This window comes from Dermacentor variabilis, chromosome 4 (assembly GCF_050947875.1).
Source record: "Dermacentor variabilis isolate Ectoservices chromosome 4, ASM5094787v1, whole genome shotgun sequence".
NCBI lineage: Eukaryota > Metazoa > Arthropoda > Arachnida > Ixodida > Ixodidae > Dermacentor > Dermacentor variabilis.
The window spans coordinates 140,172,624-140,182,200 of NC_134571.1; the positions used below are offsets into that span (position 1 = coordinate 140,172,624).

Consider the following 9,577-nt stretch of genomic DNA (forward strand, 5'->3'; position numbering starts at 1 on the left):
TCTGGAAGGGGGGCGTCAAGTGACTTTTACACGTTTTCAGGGCAGCAGCCATGCGCGTTTGGACCGAATGTACATATCATTGGATATGATTCCAAGATGCCACGGTTACTGTGTAGTACCAGTGTCGTTTTCAGATCACTGCCTTGTGAAATGTAACGTAGGTATAATGAAAAAGCGACATGTATTTAAGTGGGATATGTGGAAACTGAATGCCTTGTTACTAAATGACCAGCCCTTTTTACAGGTAGTACGGGATGCGATTAATGAAGTTCAATGTGATGCTGCGGGAACAATCGTCGAGAAGTGGGAATGTTTTAAAGAAAAGATTAAAATGAAAGCAATAGAAAGATCCAGTTGTAAAAAATTCGAGAAGGAAATGAAAGAAAAGGGTTTCAGAACACTGCTTGGGCAGCTGCTAACGCTTGAGTGCAAAGAGCCTGGTGCGTACAAAGACGATGTGCGAAACGTCAAAGAAAAACTTGAACTGTTTGACAAGGAACGCTATCAAGGAGCCATCGTGCGAGCACGAGCTGATGCACTAGCGGCAGGGGAGACGCCCACTAAAAGGGCGCTGGGTCTTGAGAAGGCATATGGACGAAGAAACCATGTCGAGCAGATTTTAGTGAATGGGAATGTCGTTGAAGACAGTGATAGCATTCAGCGCGCCTTCTTTGACTACTATCACTCGCTCTTCGCATTTCAGGAAGCGAATGTTGAGGGTTTTAAAGCAGGTTTTCTGCATCGCATGCCACGTTTGAGCGATGACGTAAAAAAGCGATTAGAGGAAAAAATAAGGGAGAGAGAAGTCGAAAAGGCAATCGACGATTTGAACTTGGGTAAATCACCGGGACCTGATGGACTCAGCGCGGGTCTATATAAAGCTTTTAAAAGAGAGCTGGCGCCTTTGCTTGCGCATGTATTTAATGACGCATACGAAAAGAAATCATTACCACCTTCCTTTGGAAAAACGCACACCATTCTAATACCGAAGAGCGATCAAATAGACAAACTCAGATTTGTGTCATCCTACAGACCGATTTCACTAACAAACGTCGATTATAAAATATTTATGAAGGTTTTAGCTAGCAGGCTTCAAGGCGTCATCAAGGAAATAGTCGCAGACCATCAAACTTGTGGCATCAAAGGGCGATCTATTTTTTCAAACATCCATAAGATGCGATGTGTGCTCGAGTGCTGTGACGTCATCGGTGGCCGTGTTGCAGTACTTCAGCTCGACCTAGAGAAAGCGTTCGATTGTGTCGCTCACGTTATTTTGTTTGCCATCTTAGATCATGTTAATGTCGGTTCCATCATCACTGAGGGCGTGGCCTTGGCGTACCAGAACTGCACAACAAGATTAATTGTTAACAAGTCTCTGGGGGCCCCCATTAACATCAGGCGTTCAGTGCGCCAAGGCTGCCCCCTCAGTCCGCTATTATTTGCTATCTACGTAGAAGCAATGTGTGTAGCAATTAATGAAAATGACGGAATACGTGGTTTCAGATTGGCAGCGACCGAAGTGAAGTTGCTCGCATATGCAGATGACATTGCAGTGTGTTGCACTGACAAACCAAGTGTAACGGAAACCATATCTGTAGTACAACATTTCTGCGCCGTAACGGGTAGCAGAGTAAACTGGGGCAAATCGCTAGGCCTGTGGCACGGGGACTGGTTTTCTGCACCCGACTATTTCGCGAACGTGAACTGGGTGAAAACTCCGACCAGGTATCTGGGTGTTCCCCTCGACAGGTATAATAGCAGCGACGAATACTGGAGGAACCAAACCAAGGAACTGAAAGAAAAAGTAGACAAATGGAAAAGTACTAACCTGTCCATTTTTGCAAGAGCGACAATGTGTAACGTGTTTTTTATTACTAAGTTATATTACGTCTTGCAAACGCTGTATTGTTCTAGAGTAAATGTGCAAAGGCTGCACAGAGTGTTCGCAGTTTTCATCTGGGGATCAACATGGGAAAGGTGCAGCCGAACAAATTTGTTCAGAAGAGTGAAGGATGGGGGTGTGGGCCTGGCGCATCTTTTTGTTCGTCAAGTTGTAAACCGATTTTTGTTTTTTCGCGATGTTCGCGATCCTTTTCTGCGCGCCGTATGTCAGCTAAGGTTGAGTAACGCTTTGCCGGCACATGTTGTTAGCACGGCAAATTTGACTGGAACTCTGCGTGGTTATTTCAAGGAAGTTGTTGACAGTGTACGCTTCCTTTCTCTTCGTTTTACAAATGATTACCTTTGTGATGTGAAAAGGAAAACATTGTATAGAGATGTATGCGACGTTGTTTTCCCAGTGCCCTTATACAGAGCCATATACAGTGGAGGGCCAGGACAGGATGTACTTAAAAGAGTAAAACAGATGCAGGTGCCACCAGGGGCAAAGACCTTCTTCTTTAAGCTACACACAGGAACGCTCTCCGTGAAGACGTTTCTGGAGGAACGGGGTTGTCTCGTACCTTGGGGGTCGCACTGCTTGATATCCAAGAAGCCCGAAAATATAGATCACGTTTTCCTACATTGCTGGGCGGCAGTTTTCTTCTGGGACGTCTTAAAGCGAACCCTGAAGAAAGAGCTGCCGGTGGACCCCCAAGGTATCAGGTATCTGGCCATTAAAGATGACGACGGGGTTCCCTATGACTTTGTTATGTTAAATGCTCTACACTGTATATGGCGGGCTCGTATGGCAGGGTACCATTGCGATCCTGATGCTAGGCCAGCTCGTGCTTACTTCAAGGAATGTATGTCGCGATTTATTGAAATCCATAAAATACAAGAATGTGTACCGGATTGGCTGTCGAGGCTAGAACCCCTGACAGCCATGAAGGAATTTTAGTATGACAAAGCCAGTCCAATATGGACAGACGGCTTTATTGTGCGGTTTCTTTCCTTACGCACCTTCCGTTTTTTTTTTCCTCCTCCAACGGTTGGAATTTGTGATACACAAGTGTGTGCTAACTGTACCGTCTGAGTAATGTCGAAGACCGGCAATAAATAAAAAAAAAAGTGTCAGGATGGCCGAGTGGTCTAAGGCGCCAGACTCAAGGGAAACCTTGCCCAGCGATGCGGGATACACGAGAATTCTGGTCCACGTATGTGGGCGTGGGTTCGAATCCCACTTCTGCCACAATATTTTGCGTTTTTTTATACCACGCTGTACGCGCCGCTCACTGCGCGCTCTTCTGACAGGATGTATACAGTGTCAGGATCGCCGAGTGGTCTAAGGCGCCAGACTCAAGGAAAAACTTGCCCAGCGATGCGGGTCACACGAGAATTCTGGTCCACGTATGTGGGCGTGGGTTCGAATCCCACTTCTGACAGAATATTTTGCGTTTTTTTATACCGCGCTGTACGCGCCGCTCACTGCACGCTCTTCTCACGGGATGTATACAGTGTCAGGATGGCCGAGTGGTCTATAAATGCGGGCACCGATGAATGTGAGGCTGTATGGTGCAAAGTGACGCTTAATAATAGCAATGTTTTAACTGTGTGTTCATTCTACCGCCCGCCTGATTCATCCGTTGATGTGCTTAGGCAGTTGGCAGTGACAGTTGACGCAGTTCAAACAGACTTCATGGTAGTTGGAGGTGATTTCAACCTGCCTAATATTGATTGGAGTCATCAACCTCACTTTCACTCTTTTTCGGGTCGGTCCAGTCAGGAACTGATTAACTTGGTTGAATTTTTTGAGTTACGTCAAACTGTATTGGAACCGACACGTGGGAACCATATCTTAGATTTGTTATTCACAAATAAATCTGAATTCGTCCGGTCTACTCACGTGCTACCTGGAATAAGCGATCATAATGCTGTGCTTTGTGAAATGAATGTTGAACATTCAAGAAACATTGGAACAGCAAACAGACGAGTATATAACTACGAAAAAGCAAATGTATGCGAGATAAATAAAGCGTTGAATGAGTACCGGACGGTATTTGAAACATATGTCGACTACACTGGAGTAACTGAATTATGGCCTATATTTAAGGAGAAGATGTTTGAGCTGAGGCAGCGCTTTGTTCCGGCGTGGACATTAACGAAAAGAAGAAGTAAAAGTAAACCTTGGTTTACTCGGGAGTTACGCAGTCTAACACGCAAAAGGCAACTAGCTTACAGTAAATACAAAGGAAAGCCGACACGTGATCATTGGTTGAAGCTGCATGAAACTACCGAAAAAATGAAAGTTGCAGTCGTAGCTGCAAAGCATTCATTTGGAATTTCAATGGAGTCGAAATTAAAGGATAATCCGAAGGAATTCTGGAAACATGCAAAGAGAAATGGAAAAGACACTGTGACTATACCACCGCTTGTGTCTGGTAACAGCTTTATTGATGATGACGTAGGAAAAGCTGAGTTCTTTAATACGTATTTTAGCTCTGTTTTCAGCTGTGCATTGCAACAGAGACATGATATGAGTACCTTGAATTTCCAGCCGGTGGTGAGTGGTATGGATGATGTTGTTATTAGCATTAATGGCATAGAGTCTCTGCTGCATAATCTGAAGATTGGTAAGGCTGGGTGTCCTGATGACTTGCCAAACAAGTTTTATAAATTTTGTGCTCAGTCTGTTGCACCGTACTTGAAGATTATTTTCGAAAAATCGCTTGAGGAATACTGCCTTCCAGATGGCTGGAAAATCGCAAGCGTAGTGCCAATTCACAAATCTCGTCCTCGTGACACCGTCTCAAATTATAGGTCAGTATCACTAACTTCAGTTGCGTGCAGGACTCTTGAAAATATTTTGTATACTAGTATAGTAGCACATATGGACGCACATTCATTGTTTAATCCTAGGCAGCATGGTTTTCGAAGGGGCCTATCTTGTACTACGCAGTTGACTGAATTTGTGCACGAGCTGGCAGAAGCACTGGACAGGCGTCTTAGCGTGGACTGTGTGTTCTTGGATTTCAAAAAGGCATTTGATACCGTGACGCACTGTTTACTAATAAAAAAATGGCTTTTTACAATATCAGTCCTCAAGTAATATCATGGGTAGAAGATTACCTACGCTTACGTCAGCAGTTTGTGGTGGTGAATGGTACTCAGTCACAGAAGGTGCAAGTTGTGTCTGCTGTTCCGCAAGGCTCCGTGTTGGGGCCGCTATTGTTCTTGCTGTACGTGAACGACATTAGTGACGGAATAGTGTCTCAAATGCGGTTATTTGCGGACGACTGCGTTCTCTATAGAGTAGTCACTTGTGACCGTGATGCTGAGATCTTTCAGGAAGACTTCAACAGAATCTCAGAGTGGTGCGTCAAATGGAATATGAATTTGAATTTGTCTAAAACTGTTCATATGAAATTTACAAGAAAGAAAAACCTTGAAATGCAACCGTATGTTATTAGGAATTTAATGTTGGAACAGGTATTCGAATTTAAATATTTAGGTGTTTATTTTACTCCCGCTTTGAATTGGCGCCGTCAAGTCGATTATGTCACTGCTAAAGCATGCAAAATCCTGGGATTTCTTCGCCGAAATGCAAACACTTTTCCACAGTCATGTCGGGACATCTTGTACAAGACTTATGTGAGGTCAATTCTGGAATACGCGTGTACGGCTTGGGACCCGCATACTGGTAGAGATAAAGATAAGCTTGAGCGGGTGCAGAACATTGCCGCTCGTTTCGTATCTGGCATACGCGGGGCTTAATACAGTACATCGCGTACGAAGGAAGCACTCAACTGGGAATTACTAGACATGTGCCGTAAGAAGTTGAGGCTGAAGTTTTTCCATGCTATTTTTTATTCAGCTGTTCGGGTTGATCGCGAAAAGTTTGTGCGAGAGCCTTTTTATAGATCCGATCGTGTTGACCATGATTTTAAGGTCCGTGAATTTGCGTCAAAAACTGAATTGTTTAGAATGTCTTTCTTTCCTAAAACCATTAGGGAATGGAATAGACTGCCGAGTGATGTTGTGAGGGTTGAATCAAATGATGCTTTCTTTTTGATGTTGTAGATTGTAGATGTGCATTGCTAAGGGCATTGCCTTTTTTTTCGTTTTTCCTCTTTTGTTATCACTTTTAACACTGTACAGGAGCAGAGGTGTCGTATGTATTTCTTCTTGTTCCCCTACCCCCCCCCCCCACTGTAATGCTTTGGCGCTGTGGGTTCCTTACTAAATAAAATAAAATAAATTACTAAATAAAATAAGGCGCCAGACTCAAGGGAAACCTTGCCCAGCGATGCCGGTTACACGAGAATTCTGGTCCACGTATGTGGGCGTGGGTTCGAATCCCACTTCTGACACAATATTTTGCGTTTTTTTTATACCGCGCTGTACGCGCCGCTCACTGCACGCTCTTCTCACGTGATGTATACAGTGTCAGGATGGCCGAGTGGTCTAAGGCGCCAGACTCAAGGGAAACCTTGCCCAGCGATGCGGGATACACGAGAATTCTGGTCTACGTATGTGGGCGTGGGTTCGAATCCCACTTCTGACACAATATTTTGCGTTTTTTTATACCGCGCTGTACGCGCCGCTCACTGCACGCTCTTCTCACGTGATGTATACAGTGTCAGGATGGCCGAGTGGTCTAAGGCGCCAGACTCAAGGGAAACCTTGCCCAGCGATGCGGGATACACGAGAATTCTGGTCTACGTATGTGGGCGTGGGTTCGAATCCCACTTCTGACACAATATTTTGCGTTTTTTTATACCGCGCTGTACGCGCCGCTCACTGCACGCTCTTCTCACGTGATGTATACAGTGTCAGGATGGCCGAGTGGTCTAAGGCGCCAGACTCAAGGGAAACCTTGCCCAGCGATGCGGGATACACGAGAATTCTGGTCCACGTATGTGGGCGTGGGTTCGAATCCCACTTCTGACACAATATTTTGCGTTTTTTTTATACCGCGCTGTACGCGCCGCTCACTGCACGCTCTTCTCACGTGATGTATACAGTGTCAGGATGGCCGAGTGGTCTAAGGCGCCAGACTCAAGGGAAACCTTGCCCAGCGATGCGGGATACACGAGAATTCTGGTCCACGTATGTGGGCGTGGGTTCGAATCCCACTTCTGACACAATATTTTGCGTTTTTTTTATACCGCGCTGTACGCGCCGCTCACTGCACGCTCTTCTCACGTGATGTATACAGTGTCAGGATGGCCGACCATTCTGCTTCCGGCAGCCGAGCTGAGCGGTCAGCAGGATCATGGGCTCCAGTGGAGCAGCGACAGCGGCCATTGTTGGCCGCGGAAATAGGCTCAACGATGATAAGGATTATGCTTTTATTTTGCCGCAGCTGCCTAAAGGACAACTGGTGATTAACACCGTCTTTTTGCACGGTGATGTACGTGCGAGGCCGTACAAGGTGGAGGATTTCAGGGATGCCCTTCTGCCGACGGGCCTGCTGCCGGATGTGGTATGCATAGGGGCGTACCAAATCAACCACGTCTGGGCAGTGACCCTCTGCGATGCAACTGCAACGAAAAGGCTGCTTGCCCTGAAGGAACTTCAAGTGAAGGGACGACGGTGCCTCATCATTGACCCGCAGGACCAACAGGTGAAGCTTAGGCTTCACTGGCTGCTCTACGGCGTTGCCGACGAGGACGTCCGGACGGCTTTCGCGGCTTTCGGCAAGGTGGAGGAGGTGAGCCGGGAACGGTGGCGCGTTGAAGGCATGGGAACCAAGACCTCAACCACCAGGACCGTCCTTCTCAAGCTGAAGGCCAGCATGAAGGTGGAAGACCTCCCCCATCAGATCCGCGTCGGTGGAGAGTTAGCCTTGGTCGTCGTTCCCGGTCGACCGATGCAGTGCCTGCGCTGCCACGGCACGGGACACGTCCGCCGTGAGTGCAGAGTACCGCGTTGTACCCGGTGCAGACGTTTCGGCCACGTCGACGCTGAATGCGTGAAGTCCTATGCCGCTGTGACAGGCCCACCAGTGAATGATGTTGCGGCAGAGCACCTCATGGATGTGGCCGAGGCGGAGGACGCGGCTAAAGGAACCGGTGACATGGTGTCGACAGAGACAAGTAGTGGGACGACGATTCTGGAGGTAGACGGCAACGCGGCTGAGGCTACTCAGAAGCCGAGTAGGACGGAACGGGATGCTACGACCCAGGGGCAGGCGACGGGAAACGTCAGTGAAGACGCAACTGACGACGCGACCGCAATGCAGCAGGACGAGGGCGTCACCGACGACGACCGTACTGGGGATCTTGCTGCCTCCGTCAAGCGCACCCACGACCAGACGAAGGACCGCGAGGATCGGGCACCCAGCACCAGTGAGGGACCACCGACGAAGACGCCTCATGGGAGGCGGATGGGCTACAAGCCAAAGCCCAATGTACCGCCTGAAAGGAAGCCTGCCGACAAAGCGGCCACGTCTAAGGACACCAACAAACCGGGATGTCCCGGAGGCGGCTAGCCGAGGGCTAGTCGTGAGCGGTAAGCACCATGCTCCGGGCCTACTTTACTTTTCTTTTAGATCAAGATGGCTCAAATACCGTCCCTGAGGATTGCCACATTAAACGTGAGAGGGCTGGCGGCTAGTCGTAGGCAAAGTCAGGTCCTACGTTTGGTCACTGACCACGACATAGACGTACTAGCCGTCCAGGAAACTAAGGTTGAAGGAGAGGAGGAGACCGGGAGCATGGTGCGACGTTTCACGACTAGGTATTTTGCGGTGGTTAGCCATGCTGTAGGCACGGCTGGAGGGTGCGTTCTTCTTGTGAAGAAGCTGCCTGGACTGCAGATTCAGAGCATTTTTTCGTGTCAGTCAGGAAGGATTGTTCTTTGTGATATTGTTATGGGTGATTCAGAGTTCCGCATCATATGCGTATATGCGCCGAATTCAGTAGATGAGCGCGCCCGTTTTTTTTCGAACCTTTCACGATATGTTTGTTGTAATATGCGCGTGATGATGTTAGGGGACTTTAATTGTGTGTTGAGTGCTGGAGACAGAGTCAATAATGCAGGTGTGCGTGACCGAAGCAGTGAAGTGTTATCAAATTTAATTAATGAAAATGAACTCGATGATGTTTATGAATGTCTGGAAGGGGGGCGTCAAGTGACTTTTACACGTTTTCAGGGCAGCAGCCATGCGCGTTTGGACCGAATGTACATTTCATTGGATATGATTCCAAGATGCCACGGTTACTGTGTAGTACCAGTGTCGTTTTCAGATCACTGCCTTGTGAAATGTAACGTAGGTATAATGAAAAAGCGACATGTATTTAAGTGGGATATGTGGAAACTGAATGCCTTGTTACTAAATGACCAGCCCTTTTTATAGGTAGTACGGGATGCGATTAATGAAGTTCAATGTGATGCTGCGGGAACAATCGTCGAGAAGTGGGAATGTTTTAAAGAAAAGATTAAAATGAAAGCAATAGAAAGATCCAGTTGTAAAAAATTCGAGAAGGAAATGAAAGAAAAGGGTTTCAGAACCCTGCTTGGGCAGCTGCTAACGCTTGAGTGCAAAGAGCCTGGTGCGTACAAAGACGATGTGCGAAACGTCAAAGAAAAACTTGAACTGTTTGACAAGGAACGCTATCAAGGAGCCATCGTGCGAGCACGAGCGGATGCACTAGCGGCAGGGGAGACGCCCACTAAAAGGGCGCTGGGTCTTGAG

At 47.3% G+C, this 9,577-nt stretch overlaps 6 non-coding genes across 6 annotated transcripts; all 6 read left to right on the forward strand.

Moving 5' to 3' along the window:
* The first annotated feature begins 3,011 nt into the window (after positions 1 to 3,011).
* TRNAL-CAA (transfer RNA leucine (anticodon CAA)) lies at positions 3,012 to 3,130 on the forward strand. The gene is made up of 2 exons: positions 3,012 to 3,049; positions 3,085 to 3,130. It is a non-coding gene; the product is annotated as a tRNA-Leu (tRNA).
* A 74-nt stretch (positions 3,131 to 3,204) lies between these two features.
* Positions 3,205 to 3,323, forward strand: TRNAL-CAA (transfer RNA leucine (anticodon CAA)). The gene is made up of 2 exons: positions 3,205 to 3,242; positions 3,278 to 3,323. It is a non-coding gene; the product is annotated as a tRNA-Leu (tRNA).
* A 3,000-nt stretch (positions 3,324 to 6,323) lies between these two features.
* Positions 6,324 to 6,442, forward strand: TRNAL-CAA (transfer RNA leucine (anticodon CAA)). The gene is made up of 2 exons: positions 6,324 to 6,361; positions 6,397 to 6,442. It is a non-coding gene; the product is annotated as a tRNA-Leu (tRNA).
* Positions 6,443 to 6,516: 74 nt separating this feature from the next.
* On the forward strand, positions 6,517 to 6,635 carry TRNAL-CAA (transfer RNA leucine (anticodon CAA)). Its single transcript has 2 exons — positions 6,517 to 6,554; positions 6,590 to 6,635. It is a non-coding gene; the product is annotated as a tRNA-Leu (tRNA).
* Positions 6,636 to 6,709: 74 nt separating this feature from the next.
* TRNAL-CAA (transfer RNA leucine (anticodon CAA)) lies at positions 6,710 to 6,828 on the forward strand. Its single transcript has 2 exons — positions 6,710 to 6,747; positions 6,783 to 6,828. It is a non-coding gene; the product is annotated as a tRNA-Leu (tRNA).
* A 75-nt stretch (positions 6,829 to 6,903) lies between these two features.
* Positions 6,904 to 7,022, forward strand: TRNAL-CAA (transfer RNA leucine (anticodon CAA)). Its single transcript has 2 exons — positions 6,904 to 6,941; positions 6,977 to 7,022. It is a non-coding gene; the product is annotated as a tRNA-Leu (tRNA).
* The last annotated feature ends 2,555 nt before the right edge of the window (positions 7,023 to 9,577 follow it).